Here is a 19,362-nt window from a genome sequence, read left to right on the forward strand (position 1 = left end):
ATATCGTCCTGTTGCCATCTTAAGACTTTAAAATCTGCAGCGTGGCCAGGGATGGTAGTGCCTACCTACAGTTCCAGGACTTGGAAGCCTCCCAGGAGGACTGCCAGTTTCCCACCAGCCTCAGTAGTTTACGGAGGCGGGCAGCAACTTAGACCTTGTTTCAAAAATAAAAATACATTAGGACTGAGGATGTAGCTGAGAGGTGGAATGCTCCTGGGTTCAAAACCCAGTACCACAAAACCAACCTATCAAACAAACAAAGAAGAAATGCATGCAGAGAGTGTATGGGGGTGATTTTCAAAAGACTGGTGTTAGGTCAAGGAAGCAGGAGTGTCAAGCCCTGGTAGTGGGGCTAAGACTGAGAGGCTGTAGATTTCACTTGTGTCATTATTTTTTCCCTTGGTGGGGAGAATAACCAAATGCAAGAAATGAACAAGGCTTCCTATGACCTGGTCCAGCCTAGCCTTCCTCTCTTAACCCTTACCACAACTTGACTGGCCCTGGACATCCTTAGCCATAGATGTCTGTCTGTCTGTCTGTCTCTCTGTCTCTCTCTTTATTTTTGTACTTGGGATTGAACCCAGAGGTTCATATACCTTCAAGCTATAACCCCAATCTGATTATATTTTTTACTTGGAAACAGGGTATCCCTAGGTTGCTGAGAGGCTTGCTAAATTGCCGAGGCTGGCCTTGAACCTGCCATCCTCCTGCTCAGCCTCCTAAGTACTGGGATTATAAGCGTGTGCCACCATGCCCAGATCCATAGATTTCTCTTAGGCTTCTGACCATTCCCTGTCTGTCTTCTGCCTCTCAATTTGCCTGAGCCCACCACCAAGAAACCCATGGGTCTTCTCACACTCCAGACTATTTACACACGGTCCACTGCCCAGTCCAAGGCCTCTGCGTCACTTACGAACATGTCATACAATTGTCTTTTTCTGTGGCTGTCTCCACTCTCCATACTGCCCTTGAAGGCATTAACTGCCCGGTTTATTATTTATTCATTGTTGATGTGCACTAGTTTCTTAACAAACATGTTTTTTGGAGATTAATGGGGCTGATTGTGCAAATCAAGGTCTCGGTAGGAAACAGATGGCATATTCCAATTGGGCAGTTTAATAACAGGACAATTTATATCTGCGGTAGGGTGCAAGAAACCACAAAGATCATGCAGTATCTTGAGCCTAAAGGGGTGAAGGTTACTAGAATTCAGAAAGAAAACCATCGAGAGGGCAGTCTAACACGGGTCTTGTGTGGACAGGAATAGCCATCTTGCAGAAACTCCCAAGAGGAAAGAATGGGAAGGGGGTTCTATATCTCATCCTTACCTCCCTGTCCTCTATCTCCTGGGTCCCCAGTGGCTAGTCAGGAGGCAGAGGGCCATGACAAGGCTCAGGTCAGCCTCCCAGGACACAACCAGCATGGGAGGGTGAGGGCAGGTCTGTGTGAATACATGGAAGCTATCATCCAATCTTCCAGTTAATTTTTTTGACAGTTTTTGTTCCTCAGAGCTATACACATTCCTGTTTAATTTTACACTGTTTCTTTTCTTCTGCCACTTTAGCTAGTAATGCTACAACAAAGTCATTATTCTTTTTCCCTAAAAGTATTTAATCCTTGTCTTCCTTGACGCATTGTGCCAAAACCTCACTCTGCTATGGAGTTGACTTGGCTTTACAGCAGCAGCCAAAGAGAAGCTCCAAGATTCCAAACCCCATTTTACAAAGCACCTCAGGAAAACGAGATGTGGCAGTGTTGGATTGCCCTCAGGATGCAAGTTAAACAAAGAACTTAAAACATAGTTGAGCCAGGCGTGGTGGCACACGCTTACACTCAGTGCTTGGGAGGCTGAGACAGGAGGATCGCACAGGTTTGAAGCCAGCCCCAGCTACTTAGTGAGGCTCTCAGCAACTTAGTGAGACCCTGTTTCCAAATAAAATATAAAATAGTACTGGGAGTATAGCCCGGAGGTAGAAAAGCCCCTGAGTTTCATCCCCAGTACCCCCCCCCACACACACACACAAATTAAAGTTGTCCTTTACACTGGGAATGCTAGCATAGGCCTGAAATTTCAGTCTTAGGAGTCTGAGACAGGAGGATTGGAGGTTGGAGGCTAGCCTCAGCAACTTAGACCCTGTTTCAAAATAAAAACTAAAATTAAATAAGGATGGGAGTGTGCCTCAGAGGTAGACACTCTGGGTCCAATCCCCAGTACCACAATAAATGAATAAAAATTAAAAAGCAAAGTTGACCTTCAATGATCTAGTTTGATTAAATATTACTTAGAAGAGAACATTTTTCAAAAAATAGTATTGTGCTTTAGTGTTAACTCTATGTGTGTGTGTATGTATGTATGTACGTATGTATGTATGTATGTATGTATGTATGTATGTATTTTACCTTGGATGGAACCCAGAGCATTCTATCTCTAAACTACATCCCCAGCCCTATTTTTATTTATTTATTTATTTTTGGTACTGGAGGTAGAACCCAGAGGCTTTCTACCTCCGGGCTATACTCCCAGCCCTATTTTATATTTTATTTTGAAACAGGGTCTCACTAAGTAACTAAAAGCCTCACTAAGTAGCTGAGGCTGGCTTCAAACCTGCGCGATCCTCCTGTCTCAGCCTCCCAAGCGCGGGGATTACAAGCATGCACCACCACGCCCGGCCCTATTTTATATTTTATTTTGAAACAAGTCTTTCCAAAGTTGCTGCCAGCCTCACTAAGTTGCTGAAGCTGGTAGTGAACCTGTGATCCCCTCCTGTCTCAGCCTCCTAAATACTAGGATTATACATGTGTGCCACCACACCCAACTACTCCTAGCCCTTTTTATATTTTATTTCAAAAAAGGGTCTGATTAACTTACCGTACACTGACCTGGAATCTGTGATCCTCCTGTTTCAGCCTCCCAGGTACTGGGATTTTAAGGTGTACCACCACATCTGGCTAGTATTAACTTTTAAAACAGAGTTGTTCAATAATAGAAATAGCTCTTAGGAGATAGTAAGCAGTCTGTCACTAAACCTAATCAAACTAGATAACTTTTCAACAATGCAAAGAGATTCCTGACGTGTGTGTGTGTGTGTGTGTGTGTGTGTGTGTGTGTTTGTGTGTGTGTGTGTGTTGAACAAGATAGATAGCTTTCTTAAAAATCTGTAATGCAGCCAGGCATGGTGATGCACACTTGTAATCCCCGCGCTTGGGAGGCTGAGACAGGAGGATCGCACAGGTCCAAAGCCAGCCTCAGCTACTTAGTGAGGCTCTCAGCAAAGTACTTAGTGAGACCCCGTTTCCAAATAAAGTATAAAGTAGGTCTGGGAGTGTAGTCCGGAGGTAGAAAAGCCCCTGGGTTCCACCCTCACCACACATACACACAAATAACCCTGTAATGCTAGAAACATGTAATGTTGACACCGATTTCAATTGTCTACAGTAGAAATACACTATAGAGTGAGAAGACAGGCTGTGAAGGGTGGGGAATCCCAAGCCCCTCGGATGGAGATGTGTGTGGCTGCGGATGCCTCGTATCTACTGAACTTCCACGTGCAATGTCACGTCTTCAGATATATAAGAAGCTGAGTATTCTAAAGAGAAGTAAGTAGTAATAGTTGCACACAGTGGTATTTTTCATGGAAGAAGTGAACCATTGTTTGTTTGTTTTTCTGTTTGTTTGTTTGTTTTGGCCCAGGTTGAATCCAGAGACATTCTATCTCTGAGCTACACCCCCAGCCCTTTTTATTTATTTCTTATTTTTTGGTGGTACTGGGGGTGGAACCCAGAGGCTTTCTACCTCTGGACTATACTTCCAGACCTTTTTTTTTTTTATATATTTTATTTGGAAACAGGGTCTCACTAAGTTGCTGAGAGCCTCATTAAGTAGCTGAGGCTAGTTTCAAACCTGTGCAATCCTCCTGTCTCAGCCTCCCAAACCCTGGGATTACAAGTGTGCGCCACCATGCCCAGCTCACCCTTTTTATTTTTTTATTTTTTGGAAACAGGGTCTCACTAAGTTGCAGATGGCCTTGCTGAGTTTCTGAGGCTGGCCTTATACCTGCGATCCTCTTGTTTCTCCCTCCCAAATATTAGGATTACAGGTGTGTGCCACCACGCCCAGCTACCATTTCTTTTTTCAACATCTAGACATTGGCTGTGTATTAGTTACTCTGCCCCTCCCTCTCCACCCTTGCCTTGTCTGTCCCCTGCAGAGCTGAGGTCTGCAGCTTTCCCTTCCCTGTGGGCTCCACTTGGTGTTGGCTGTGGGGGGCAGGTGAAGAAAGGACAGGGCGAAGGGAAGGCAGCTGACCTATTTGCCCCCTTGCACCCCTCGCTGTGTCCTGGTTTTGCAGAGCTGACACTTCTCTTCGCCCCATGACTTTCTAGTGCTCTGTCTTCTGAGTTCTGGTTCCCCCAGGGGTCAACTGCTTCCTACAGTTGCTTGTCCTTCACCATTTAGGTCAGGTTCCCTTTAGTCTGTTTGCACCTCTCAAATATTCACATATGGGCTGAGGATGTCGCTCAGCTAGGACTCTGAGACAGGAGAATTGCAGGTTGGAGGCTAGCCTCAGCAACTTAGACCCTGTTTCAAAATAAAAACTAAAATTAAATAAGGCTGGGAGTGTGCCTCAGAGGTAGACACTCTGGGTCCAATCCCCAGTACCACAATAAATGAATAAAAATACAGCCTTTGCCTAGCAATGTGTGAGGTCCTGGGTTTAATCCCCAGTACTGAAAAAATTTAAAAAATTCACCTTTTAAACTCTTTTTAATTAAATCCAATGTGCACAGTAGATATTTTTTTTCTGCTGGATCCTGATAGGTACAAGTGAAAATATACTTTGATCTAATACTAATACTGTTTCCTTAGCCCTGTTCAAATTCTCCAGGCCTTCTTGGAATATATCATGAATGAAGGAATATATAAAAGGAGAGAAAATCAAAAGCAGGAGGAATGAGCGGAAATCACACTTTCTTCTACCAGGTAGAAAATTTGGGGATCAGAAAGTCTTCTCAGGTGACCAAGTGACTCAGAGCTGACGCTGACTCATGGTTCAAACCAAGCCCAGGAAGCGGTCAAGGCTCCTTAATAAAATAAAGGGTGGGTCACTGTTTTATTATTTTTATGCTTTTATTGGTGCATAACGTGGTCTCACGTCATGAAGTACCTCAAAGTGAGAGTGACATACATTCACTCAGCACTTGGTGAGCTTTCCTCCGGCTCCCTCCCCTCCCCTCTCCCAGACATGATATTGAAATTGGCATTTGTAGTCTAACCTAAATGCATATTGAAAATGGACGTGTATTCTCCCTACCTCCCCTCCACCCTCACCAGCCCACCTCCCTCACTCCACTGAGGCTTCTCCTCCACTGTCTAAAGTCCCTCTTGTAGCCTGATTACTCCCAGCTTCTGCATATGAGAAAAAACATATGCCCCGTTCACTCTCTGTGACGCTAATCTCACTTAATATAATGTTCTCCAGGTCTATCCACTTTCATGCAAGTGACAATTTTGTTCTAATTTATTGCTGAGTAGAATTTCATTGTGTGCAAATCCCATAATTTTGTAATCCATCCATCTGTTGATAGATACCTAGGTTGGCTCCATAATTTGGCTACTGTGAATTGTGCTGCTATGAGCATGGGTATGCATATATTACTATAATATTCTGATTCCAGTCCCTTCCAAGAGTGGTATAGCATGATCCATTCCCAGTTTTCTGAGGACTCTCCACACTGATCTTCATAGTGGCTGCACTAACTTGAAATTTCACCAATTTAAGAGTTCCCATTTTTCCACATCCTTTCCAATTCTTATTGTTTGGCTTCTTGATGATTGCCATTCTAATTGGGGTTAGATAGGATCTCAGTGTAGCTTTTATTTGCATCTTCCTGATTGCCAAATATATTGAACATTTTTTTTGTATATCTATTGGCCATATTTCCTATTCTCTTTCTTAGATAGGTGGAATAAATATTATCAAAATGGTCATTCTAAGCCTGGCATGGTGGTGCACACTTGTAATCCTAGTACTTGGGAGGCCGAGACAGGAGGATCGCAGGTTCATAGCTCAGCTACTACTTGTGAGACAATTGGTGAAATTGCAAGTTAGTGCAGCCACTATGAAGATCAGTGTGGAGAGTCCTCAGAGAACTGGGAATGGATCAAGCTATACCACTTAGTGAGACCTTGTTTCAAAAATAAAGAATAAAATAGGGTTAGGGGTGTAGTCAGAGGTAGAATACCCTGAGGTTTAATCCCCAGTGCCTCCACATACTAGCCATTCTACTAAAAGTGATCTATAGATTCAACATAATCCCAATCAAAATACTAATGTCATTCTTCACAGACCTAGAAAAATTAGTTTTAAATTTCATATGGAAAGACAAGATCTAGAGTAGGCAACACAATTCTCAGCAATAAGAATCATGCAGAAGGCATCACAATACCTGACTTCAAATTATACTGTAGATGTATAGTAAAAAAAAAACCCCACAGTATCAGCACAAAAACAGATACATAGACCAATGCAACAAAATAAAAGACACAGAATCAAATCCATACACTTATAGCCAATTGATTTTCAACAAAGGTGTCACAAACATTAGTTGGAGAAAAGACAGCCTTTTCAAAAAATGGTTGGAAAACTGGCTATTTGTTTGAGAAAAATGAAATTAAATTCCTATCTCTCACCCTGCACAAGAGTCATCTCAAAATGGATCAAAGATCTGGAAATGAGACCAGAGACTTTGTAATTACTAGAAGAGGGCATAGGTCCAACACTCAACATATATGCACAGGAAAGTGCAGAAAATTAAAACAAAAATTTGTGCCAGGCATGGTGGCGCACGCTTGTAATCCCTGCGCTTGGGAGGCGGAGACAGGAGGATCACGCTGGTTCGGAGCCAGCCTCGCCGGCTTAAGAGATCCTGTTTCCACATAAAAAAGTTAAAAAATAGGTCTGGGAGTATAGCCCGTGGGAGTGTATCCCGGAGGTAGAAGGGCTTCCAGAAACCCCAGTACCACCACAAAAATAAAAATAAATAAAAAATAAATAAAACAAAAATTTGTAAAATGGGATGGCATTAAATTAAAAAGTTTCTGTTCATCAAAGGAAGCCATCTGGAGTCTAAAGAGAGAAGCTACAGACTAAATAGGAGAAGATCTTTGCCAGCTATTTCTCTGATAGAGGTCTAATATCTAGAATATACACAGCTTAAAAGACTTAACACTAAAGAATCAAACAACCCAATCAAAAATGTACAATTGAACTAAATAGGCACCTCACAAAAGAAGAAATACAAATGGGTCAATGTTTTACAAGAACAAAGCCAAGCCCCTGTTCACAGGAGAACCACGCTTTTGTCACGGGAGGTATTTAAAGGCTTGTAGGAAGGCAAATTGTTATCTCTAGGAACTAGTTAACCCCGAGGGGTGGCTCCCACAAGGCCCGAATACCACAGATCCACAAGGCCCCAAATGCCAGAGATAAAGAATACAGGAAATAAGAAAATAGAATTAATTTGGCCTGGAACAGCCGTTGAAACAAAAAGGAACTTAAACCCGCCATGCTGGTGCACGCTTGTAATCCCAGTACTTGGGTAGCTGAGACAAGAGGATTGCAGGTCTGTGGCCAGACTCAGTGACTTAGTGAGGCCCTGTTTCAAAATATGAAAGAATAAGATAGGGCTAGGGGTGTAGCTCAGAGGGAGAATGCCGCCCCTGGGTTCCATCCCCAGGACATAGAAAGAAAAAAGAAAAAGAGAAAGGCACTTAAAACACATTTGTGCTCTGACAGACTGATTAGATGGTTAGAAGGACTATGATAGAGAAAGAATTAGCAAAGAAAGGAATCCCCGGAATATTTTTTTTTTTTTTATACTCGAGCTTTCTTTCACATAAATCAAATAAGTACATCAGACTGTTTGGATGGAGCATTGTAGTATGTAAAGAACTGGGCTATATAATTTGCAAGTGGCTGGAAACATATAGTTTGACTTTTGGGCACGTTTTATTGGGTTCTTTATAGTTTGGCTTTGTAATAACAGAAAGATATGTTCTAATTATAACATTCTCTGTCACTGATGCATTTTTTAAAACGTGTTCACAAAGCCAGGCATGGTGGCGCACGCTTGTAATCCCAGTACTTGGGAGGCTGAGACAGGAGGATCACAGATTCAATGGCCAGCTTCAGCTACTTAGTGAGACCTTCAACAACTTAGTGAGACCCTGTTTCAAAATAAAGAATAGGCTGGGCGTGGTGGCGCAGTTTGTAATCCCTGCGCTTGGGAGGCGGAGACAGGAGGATCGCGCAGGTTCGAAGTCAGCTGTGCTGGCTTACGAGACCCTGTTTCCAAATAAAAATATAAAAATGGGTCTGGGAGTATAGCCCGGAGATAGAAGGGCTTCCAGGAACCCCAGTACCACAAAAAAAAAAAAAAAAAACCAATTAAAATTTTAAAAAAGAATAAAAATTAGGGCTGAGTATGTAGCTTGGAAGTAGAATGCCACTGGGTTCAATCCCCAGCTCCAAAAAAAAAAAAAAAAGTGTTTACAGGCAGAGTATCTCACAGAACCTTGGCTCATTAAACGTCAGTGTTTTATTGAAGCATGAAGGGATCTTGCATGTGTGGGAAAAGAACTCTGAATGTAGACCTGAGAGATTCTTTCTCTCTCTCTCTCTTTTTTTTGGCAGTACTGGGGATGAAACCCAGGGACATTGTACCTCCGAGCTACACCCCCACCCCTATTTTTTAGTCTTTTTTAATTTTTGAAACAGGGTCTCACTGAATTGCGAAAGGCCTTACTAAGTAGCTGAGGCTCTCCGAGAACCACACTCCTCCAGTCTCTGCCTCCCGAATGCTGGGATTACAGGCTTGTGCCACCACGCCCAGCTCCAAGAGACTTTCTTGATAGGTCAGATATTTGACCAATTGATTTTAATTTGACTGATCAATTTTACCTGCAAACAACTTTGGTATATCTCACTATATATTGGGAAGAGTTGATTATACTTTTTGTTAGCAGGTAAGACTCCTTTTTAAAGAGAGAACCAATAGTATAGGTAAAAATTTTACTTTTTTTTTTCAGAAATAATTTAACTTGGCTTCCATCATTTATATGTTCCAATCATGCTTAGATCCTTTATATTCCAAACAACAGGAAGAAGCTTGGAATAGAGGATTCTCAGGCTTCAATTTGCTACTAGCTTGCTGTGTAGTCAGACAATTCAGGGATGGGAGAAAAACCTGCCTGTGATTTGCTTTTTTTTTTTTTTAATACTGGGGAGTGAATCCAGGGGCATTTTACTTCTGAGATAGATCCTAATCCTTTTTTATCCTGAAACAGGGTCTCACTAAGTTGCTAAAGCTACCCTTGAATCTGCAATCCTCTCCTCTCAGCCTCCCAAACACTGGGATTACAAGCGCGCGCCACCATGCCTGGCTTTGTGAACACATTTTAAAAAATGCACTACCATGGTTGGCTTCATTTTTCTAATTGTAATAACTCTTTTACAATGTGACTGTTTTCCTTTATAATTGTGTGTGTGTGTGTGTGTGTGTGTGTGTGTGTGTGTGTGTGATGCACTTTAAAATAATATTCTGAGGAGAAGCTCACACATCCTATTAGCTTGCCAAAGGAGCCCATGGCACATAAAAGGTTAAGAATTCTTGAGTTACCTGAGGTTTATTTCAGCCTTTAAATATACCTGTAAAACCAGAAGACTATCAACTAAGCCACTCATATCATATAAAGTATAGTCACCATCTTCACATGATAGGAATGTTATAAAACAACATTTAAGAATTTCACAGGTCTCTTGGAAAACCAATCTAAGAAAACTTTATATCTTCTTCTTCTTTTTTTTTTTTTTTTTGGTGGTACTGGGGTTCCTGAAAGCCCTTCTACCTCCAGGCTACACTCCCAGACCTATTTTATACTTTTTATGTGGAAACAGGGTCTCTTAAACCAGCGGGGCTGGCTCCGAACCAGCGCGATCCTCCTGTCTCTGTCTCCCAAGCGCGGGGATTACGAGCGTGCGCCACCACGCCCAGCGAAAACTTTATATCTTCTTAATCCAGGGCTATTGAATGCTGAGTTGTCCTGAGTCATACTTCCTCAAGAATAAAAAGACTGTCTCCTGATTATTTACTCTTTATTTACTGATGGTTTGATAAAGTGTCTGAAAACACAGCCAGGCCTGGCCAGACTGTCAGTCGGACTCTGATTGTTCCAGGTACCTGTTCCCTCCTCTCACTACATTCTCCTCCTGCACGGCACCCGCTTTGGGTACTAGAACCCCTAATCCTGAGAGTTGCCTTTTATCAAGGTTCCAGAGGGAGACTTAACCCTCTCTCGCCGGCTACCAATATGGAGTGGCTACACGTCTCTTTCATGCTAAGTGTTGGTGCCCGATGGTAATACTAACCATGGGAATTGCTAATGCTCCCTGATCACTTGGCACGGTTCTACAAGCTCTCTATGCACTCCTCGATTTGCTTCTTATAACAACCCCATTTTACAGGTAAGAAACCCAAACCACAAGGAAGGTAGGCAACGTATGAAAGGTCTCACAGCACGGAGGCAGTGGAGTTGTGATTCACTCCCAGAGAGTTTGGCTGGAGTCTCATTTGGAGATACTCTGCTACACTGCCATGATTTATTTAACAAATTATCTATTTGTTGACATTGACATTTAAGTTGTTTATAGTTTTTCACTACTCTAAAATTGCCTCCATGGGTATTTTATATAAAAAATAATTTTACACATTTCTGGTTGTTTTGGGAGGAGAGGCAAATTCCTAAATTGAAATTAGAAGATTAAAACTTTTTAATCAAATTGCTAAATTGTCCCACAAAAGACCCTTCACACTATTGCCAGTACAGGATGCCATTGCTCTATATTTGTGAAATATATGCCAACTTGATGGATATAATATGATGTCTCATGATAATTTACATTTCTTTAAGGATGGACATCTTTATATATTACATAATAATTCCTCCTCCTCCTCCTCCTCCTCCTCCTCCTCCTTCTTCTTCGGATGCTTATTCTTCCATGTTATGATTTGAATATGGGTAGTATCCCACAAATGTCCATATGTTAGAGGCTTGGTCCCCAGGGTGGTGCCATTGGAAGATGCTGTGGGCCTTTAGGAGATACAGCTAGTGGGAGGTCTTTACTTGCAAGGACCTTGCAGGCATGCCTGTGAAGGAGATTGCGGGACCTCAGCCTGTCTTCTCTCTGCTTCCTGGCTGGTATGTAAGTAGTTTTCACAGCCATATATTCTGTGATGATGTACCACTTTTGCCAGAGTCCCAAACAGAAGGGCTGCCTGACCTTGGGCTGAAACTTCTAGAACTGTCACTTAAATAAGCCCTTTCTCTTAATAAGTCAATTTCCTCGAGTATTTCATTTTAGTAATGTGAAGCTGATTAATACATTTCTCTTTGACTATCTTCTTATTTTATGTAATATTTTTCTAACAAACTCCTAATATAGTTCTTTGGAAAGATTTAATAGGAAAAAAAAAAAAAAAGCCGGGCATGGTGGCGCACGCTTGTAATCCCCGCGCTTGGGAGGTGGAGACAGGAGGATTGCGCTGGTTCGGAGCCAGCCTCTCTGGCTTAAGAGACCCTGTTTCCAAATAAAAAAGTTAAAAAATAGGTCTGGGAGTGTAGCCCGTGGGAGTGTAGCCCGTGGGAGTGTATCCTGGAGGTTAGAAGGGCTTCCAGGAACCCCAGTCCCACCAAAAAAAAAAAAAAAAAAAAAAAAGAAAGAAAGAAAGAAAAAAAGAAAAAAAGAAAAATAGTTATTCACTGATCACAAGACTGATGTATCTCACAATGTTTTAGTGCCATGAGACAAGGAATTATTTGGATTGTCTAAGTTATCAAAAGCATTCTCTGAGGTTTCTGAGTACACTTTGGTTTTAGCAGGGGAACTCACCTAACCTATCTATGGTCCTGGAGGTTTGCTACTTGCTTTTCCTCAGGCCTTTCAAACAATCAAAAAAGAAACGAAAAGAAAAAAAAGAAAGAGAAAAAGAAGAAAAAGAAAACAACAAGAAATAGAGCTGAGATGTAGCTCCGTGGTAGAACACTTGCCTAGAAGCCTAGAAGTATGAGGCCCTGGGTTCAACCCCAGAATGGCAGAAACAAAACACCCAGGAAAAGCAATTGCCTACTGAGCACAGTTCTCGCATTGGGCTGCTGGGAGGCTTTCTTGGAGGCTTTAGTTTTCATGACAAACATCTGACTATGGTTCATGATCTGGGGAGGCTCATTTTTGTACTGGGATATTAAGGATCAAAGGCATGTATTTGTTTCTTATTTTTGCCATGACCGATTGCTACAAATTCAGTGATTTACATCAACACAAGTTATTGTCTTTCAGTTCTACAGGAAAGAAGTTCAAAATGCGTCTCACTGGGCTAAAATCAGGTGTTGGGAGGCTGGAGAGGAGAACATTTCTCTTACCTTCTCCAGCTTCTGGAGCCCCAGGGTTCCTTGGCTCCGGGTCTCCTTCCATCTTTGAAGCCAGCAATGGCTGGTGGAGTTGCCCTCACACCACAGTCCCCTGACACTGATGCTCTGCTCCCTCTGCCACATTTGAAAACCCTCTGATTCCCCACTCAGATGAGCCAGGAGAGGCACTATCTTGAGGTCAGCAGAGGAGCAACCTTCATGCCATCTCTAGCCTTAATTCCCTTTGCCCCGCTGGACAAGGTTTTCAGGAGTCTGAGGATTAAAACGCAGGCATCTTTAAAAGGCCTCATTCTGCCTGCTCCAGTCATAAGTGTTGGTACTCATTAGAAATTATTGGATATTTCTTCATTTTTTAAATTTTTATGCTAAGTTTTGGGGAGGTAGAGCAGATATTATGATTACTGTTTTACGAGGGAAGCAAGAGAAGTGGTGAGAGGTGATGCAAACCTCACACCGCTGAGAAAATTTTTTTATTAAATTAACAAATATTTATACATAACAGCAAAGTTAGATTGGAACCCAGATGCCTGAGTCTCTGCCAAGTCCTCTCTCCACCAGCTGACTCAGATCTGCTTTTCTCAAGAAATAAGTAGAAATCATGGCCAGGGAACTGACAGAAACAACGAGGTACATATTGTCTTACAGTTGTAGGAGTCAAAAGAATGAAGAGATGATCCTTATCTCTTCCTGACTCCCAAGAGCCAAATCCCTGAATTCTCATGCCCAGGCTCCTTTCCCCAGACCGCGCACCCTGGCACCCCCACATCCTCACACTCCATCACCCCCATTTGGGGAGGGTGTTTGGAGCGTCTGTGTTTTAGCAGCTTACTCCAGTTTATGTTTTAGCCCTTGAAGGAGTGAAGCTGAAGCTGTTTCCTTGGAGTGGTGGTGAGAGAGGCAGACTGTGAGTTAAAGAGGGTGATGGATGCCTGTAAGCCCAGTACTTGGGAGGATGAGACAGGAAGATCACAAGTTCAAAGCCAGCCTTAGCCACGTAGTGAGACCTTGAGTAACTTAGTGAGATCCTATTCCAAAATAAAAAAGTTTGGGAGTGTAGCTCAGAGGTAGGATGCCCCTGGGTTTAATCCCCAGTGCCTGGCCCCCTACACACACACACACACACACACACACACACACACACGAGGGTGGAGGGTGGTGTGTCATCCAGAATGGAGGAAAATAGATAGAAAATCAATATCATATATCTCCTTTTGGTTCTGTTTCTCTAGAGAACTGATTGGCACACTATCAAGTCCATACAGAAGAGAGGGAATATTACCATCACCCCCATGCATTTATGTAAGGACTCAGAGCAGAAAGGTAAGGAAAAAGGAGAAAACTTCCTGATACAGTAGAAGGCACTGGAGACTGGCAGATGTCATCTGCTCTGATGGGTTTTAAGAACAGAAGGCTTTTAAAAATCTGAGCTAAACCCCTGGTCCGTTTTTACTTTTATTTTTAATATTATTTATTTATTTATTTATTTACGTGGTATTGGGGATTGAACCCAGGGGCATTCTACTTACAGAGTAGGCCCCCAGACCTATTTTGTTTTTTTATTTTGAAACAGGGTCTTATTAGGTTGCTGAGAGTCTCCGTAAGTTGCTGAGGGTATCTTCAAACCTGCAATTTTCCTGTCTCAGCTTCCCAAATGTTGGGATTACAGGCATGTGTCAGTTTACTTTTTATTCTGAAACAGTGTCTCACTAAGTTGTGGTGGTAGTTTCCGATTTTCTCATTTTGGGAATTTGGTGTTGCTGATCATAGGCATTTTTTACCTTTTTGGTGCTGTTTTCTTCCCTACCCTGACCAACTATTTTTAAAAGACCTGGAAATATGTAATAGGAGTGAAGCTGAAGGTGTTTCCTTGAAGCAGTGGTGGGAGAGGCCGACTGTGAGTTATAGAGGGTGTTGGTACTTGGGATGCTGAGACAGGAGGACCACAAGTTCGCAGCCACCCTCAGCAACTTGCTGAGACTCTTAGCAACTGAGCAAGACTGGGTTTTTTTTGTTTGTGTTTTGGTGGTACTGGGGGTGGAACCCAGGGGCTTTCTACCTCCGGGCTACACTTCCAGACCTACTTTATACTTTATTTGGAAATAGGGTCTCACTAAGTTGCAGAGAGCCTCACTAAGTAGCTGAGGCTGGCCTCGGACCTGCATGATCCTCCTGTCTCAGCCTCCCAAGTGCTGGGATTACAAGCATGCGCCACCACGCCCGGCTAAGACTCTGTTTTAAAATAAAATATAAAATAGGAACTGGGCATGGTGGCACATGCTTGTAATCCCAATATGTGGGAGGCTGAGACAGGAAGATCACATGTTCGAGGCCAGCCTCAGCTACTTAGTGAGGCCCTCTACAACTTAGTGAAATAGGGCTGGGGATGTAGCTCAGAGGTAGAATGTCTCTGTGTTCAAACCCTCATAGTGCAAAAACAAAACAAAACAAAAAACAAAAAAAAAAATAGAGGCTAGGGGTGTAACTCAAAGGTAGAATGCTCCTGGTTCAGTCCCCAGTTGTACACATACAACTCTAAAATCTATAACAATTAACCTATTTTTTCTCCAAGTTTGAAGAAAATAGAGAAGAAAATTATCAAGGGAAGAAAAAAAAAAAGCATCAGGTATTTGTAGTTTATGGAACTTAACAGATTAAATACTGAAGGCACGTGAGTGAATGAGTCCAAGCGCACATTTCATTGAATCAGACCACAGGGCGTTGGTGCCTGATCACAGCAATTGCAGCAGAGGAAAATTGGAAGTCTTTCTTTGGGAACCTCACAGCATCATTATTAAATAAGCACCCTGGGAGCTAAAGAATTGTTTAGCTAAAGGAATAGCAGTATCTAGGTCTCCTGACTTGAAAAACAGTTCCATATGATGGAGTTCAGGACACTCTTCTCCAAACTACAGCACCTTTGATTTGAGAACATAGCCAAAGCAGGAAGGTCTCTATCTCCCCCCTCCTTCTTTCCTAAAGCAAAGTTACTATGCCTTGACTCTGTGATTCTCCTGTTTTAGCCTCCCAAGTACTGGGATTACAGGGATGCACCTTGGATTTTTTATTTTCTTATGAAGTTTCCTGTGTCATGTGAAACATGTTGAAGACCTTGTATGCCTTCTTGTTATCTTAAGGCCTTCTTGTTATTTTAAGGCCCTCAGTCATCAACCTAGTGATAAGTGAAGAACAAACTAATCTTTTCCTCCCTACATGTATGTTAATCATGATCAATAAGCAGACGGTTTATCTTACATAAGTGAAATAAAATAGGACAGGAATACAGGGTCTCACTAGGTTGTTGAGAGTCTTACTACATTGCTGAGATTTACTTTAAACGTGAAGTCTTCCTGTCTCAGCCTTTCAAATGCAGGGGCTACAGGCGTGCACCACCACACCCGAATACATGGCCATAACTTTTGGATTCCATGTTTGACTGGCCTTGTGACCATCAGCTAAGTCTGTCCCCTCAGTGTCCTTGACCTGGTAGGCAAATGAACTCTAGGAACCAGAAACTCTAGGAACCAGTACAACCCAGATCATTTTGATTAATCAGACCAAGGCTAGATTCACTGTGTTCCAAGTTATGACCATCCTAGCTTCTAGAAAAAACCCCAAACCCTTTCCATCCTTAGATAATAAATTTAGAGTTGAGTTGTGTCAAGATTATGACTTAGTCTAAAATGATAAAACAAGGTTCTAATAACCTTCTGATTCTTCTCTGTTGACACCATGAAGCCTTTTCCTTTGTACTCAACATAGAAAGTATGAGAATATATTCTGATGGTCAAATATACATAAGCTATTAGGACTCTAAAAACATTGAAGCAATGGGATCATAAACTTGCTTTACTTTGCATGGTGGTGCATGCCTATAATCCCAGTATTTAGGAGGCCAAAATAGGAGAACTGTAGGGTTGCAGCCAGCCTCAGCAATTTAGCAAGGCCCTCCACAATTGAGACTTTGTTTAAAAATAAAAAATATATATAAATATAGGGCTGGGGGTGTAGCTCAGAGGTAAAGTGCCCTGGGGTTTGATCCTCAGTACCACAGACACACTTAAATATGTGAGTGTATATTGCATTATAGTTACTGATATGTTCTAAATCAGAAAACTTAGAAAACATAAAAATCTTTCCCCCTTATTTGCTTTCAAAGGACTTTACTATTGTGATTTCTTTTCTTTTTGGGGGGATTGAACCCAGGGGCATTTCCCCAGGCCTATTTTTTAGTCTTTATTTTGAAACATGGTCTCACTAAGTTGAGGAGGGCCTCACTAGAAAGCTGAGGCTGGCCACGAGCATGGGATCCTCCTGTTTCAGCCTCCTAAATACTGAGATTATAAGTGTGCCCCATCATGCCTGGCTTGTAACTGGTTTACTACTGTAATTTTAAAGTAAATTCAGTTTAATTAGTAATTTACTAAGTTAATGATTATTGATTATATTGTTAAGGTGTAGACATATTTAAGTTTATGGATACGTAAGAGGCTGGGCTTATTTTCTACCATAAAATGCCATTGGAAAGTGCTATAAACTTGTAGGTACAGAAGAAATAAGATAATAGAATTTATTACCCATTTTAGCTGTGTAACCTACAAGTCCATGACATCTAAGCCACTATAAAGTATCAGAAATGTATGTCATTTGAATTATTTCCAAGTCAATGAGTCACAAACTTATTGGCTAGATCATAAGTCCAGCAGTACTAAATCTTTGTAAAAGTTGGTTCTTGATAGGGAGATAAAAATAAGACATTCTTTCTTATGTAAAGAATAGCATTTGGACACTTGAAGCTCATGAAGCAATAAATTTAATCATCCATTATTTGATCAATTTGACTCAATATTTTATGTGTACTTAGAAAGTTTTATTTTCTCCAAATCTCCTAAAAATGTTTAAAGAGTTCAGTGAAATATTCAAATTGTAACACTGCATCTATAATTTGCCAAATGGTAATGTGGAATGTTTAGAACTGCATAAGGCAAATAGTTCATGTATTTCAGATTTTAAGTAATGTAAAATGATAAGCTGATAACCTTTCTGGGGCAGGTATGACCCACTAATTCTATTTATAGTACAGGCACACACATGTGGGTGTGGAATGATATTGCAGTATGGCTTGTTGTCGTAAATAAGTAGACAGAATCTAAAGGTCTATCACTGGAGAACTGGTTAAATAAATTACACACAACAGATCTTTATAAAAGAATAAAACAACTACATGTAATCACCTGGGATAATGTGTAAAATATATTTTTATTAGGGATTGCCAAATATATATGGCTGTCTAGGAACACTGCGGCATCCCTCTGTCAGGAACAATTAGACCTTAGCTAGACAGCATTTTTTGAGGCATTTTTTGGTCTCTGATGAGGTAAGGGAGTTCTCCAAAGACCCTTCCACTCAACAAACAAAAACAAAAAAGCTCCCAAAGCAGAATCATTCTGAGCAGAATGTTGCTATCAGGATACTGAGGTTCTGGCCAACACAAAATTGGGAAGGGTAAACTGAGCTGAGACACTGAAGTAGTCTTGGAATTGTGGCATTTGGGCTATAAAACAGAAGGAGAAATACGTCCTCGCCGGAAGACAGCTTTCCTAGCTTGGTACTCTCACAGATTCATTTTGATCAATAAGCTCACAACCAAAGATCATCACGTTCATGAGAAGGAAAGACATCACCATTAGTGAAGATCTGCATAAACAATAAACAAAATACAGAAAAATTAATGAATACAATGAGCAAGAAGGAACACAAAAACCAGTTCCAGGTATATTGATGATCTAGCATGAGGTAGGCAAAACTATAATACTCTGAAAAAGGAATGTGGGAGCTGGGTGTGGTAGTGTACGCCTATAATTCCAGTACTTGGGATCACTGGTTCAAGGCCATCTAGCAATTTAGTTGGGATCATAGGTTTAAGGACAGCCCCAGCAACTTAGGGAGACTTTCAACAACCTAGAGAGATTCTGTTTTAAAACAAAAAAATAACTGTCCATGGGTTCAATCCCTAGTACTAAGCCACACACATACAAAAACTTTTATATATGTATGTATATATGCATATGTATGTATGTATATATATATATATATATATATATATATATATGGAGAGAGAGAGAGAAAGAAAAGAATATAAGAGGAGGATATCTTCATGGATATGCAAACTATAACAACCATAAAACAAGAGATAATAAACTCAGCCACATTAAAATTAATAAGTTCTTTCTGTTCCTAAAAAGACTCCACTGTCATTACGTATTACACAATAAAAAAAGGAAAAAGACGAAGAAGATATTTACAGTACAGATAACCAAGAAAGCCTAAGCATTAGTATTCTAAACTAATAGGTCACTGACACAGGCAAATAAATAATGGGCAAGATAATTTAATAGATACTTTACAAAAAATGATACCCAAATGACCAATAAACAAGCTGGGTATAGTATGCATACTTGTAATTCCAGTACTTGGGAAGCGGAGACAGGAGAATTATGAGTTTGAGGTCAGTTTGAGGCCACTTAGCAAGACACATTTAAAAACAAAACAAAACAAAAAAAACAAAAAACAAGACAGGCGTGGTGGTGCGTGCTTGTAATCCCAGTATTTGGGAGGCTGAGACAGGAGGATTGCAGGTTTGAGACCAGCCTCAGCTACTTAGTGAAAATAAAGAATAGAAAAATAGGGCTGGGGTGTGTAGCTCAGAGGTAGAATGCTCCTGAGTTCCATCCCCAGTACAAAAAAGAGAGAGAGAAAGAAAGAAGAAAGAAAGAAAGAAAGAAAGAAAGAAAGAAAGAAAGAAAGAAAGAGGAAGGAAGGAAGGAAGGAAGGAAGGAAGGAAGGAAGGAAGGAAGGAAGGAAGGAAAACAAAATAG

Source organism: Muscardinus avellanarius, assembly GCF_963383645.1.
Source record: "Muscardinus avellanarius genome assembly, chromosome: 2".
Lineage (NCBI taxonomy): Eukaryota > Metazoa > Chordata > Mammalia > Rodentia > Gliridae > Muscardinus > Muscardinus avellanarius.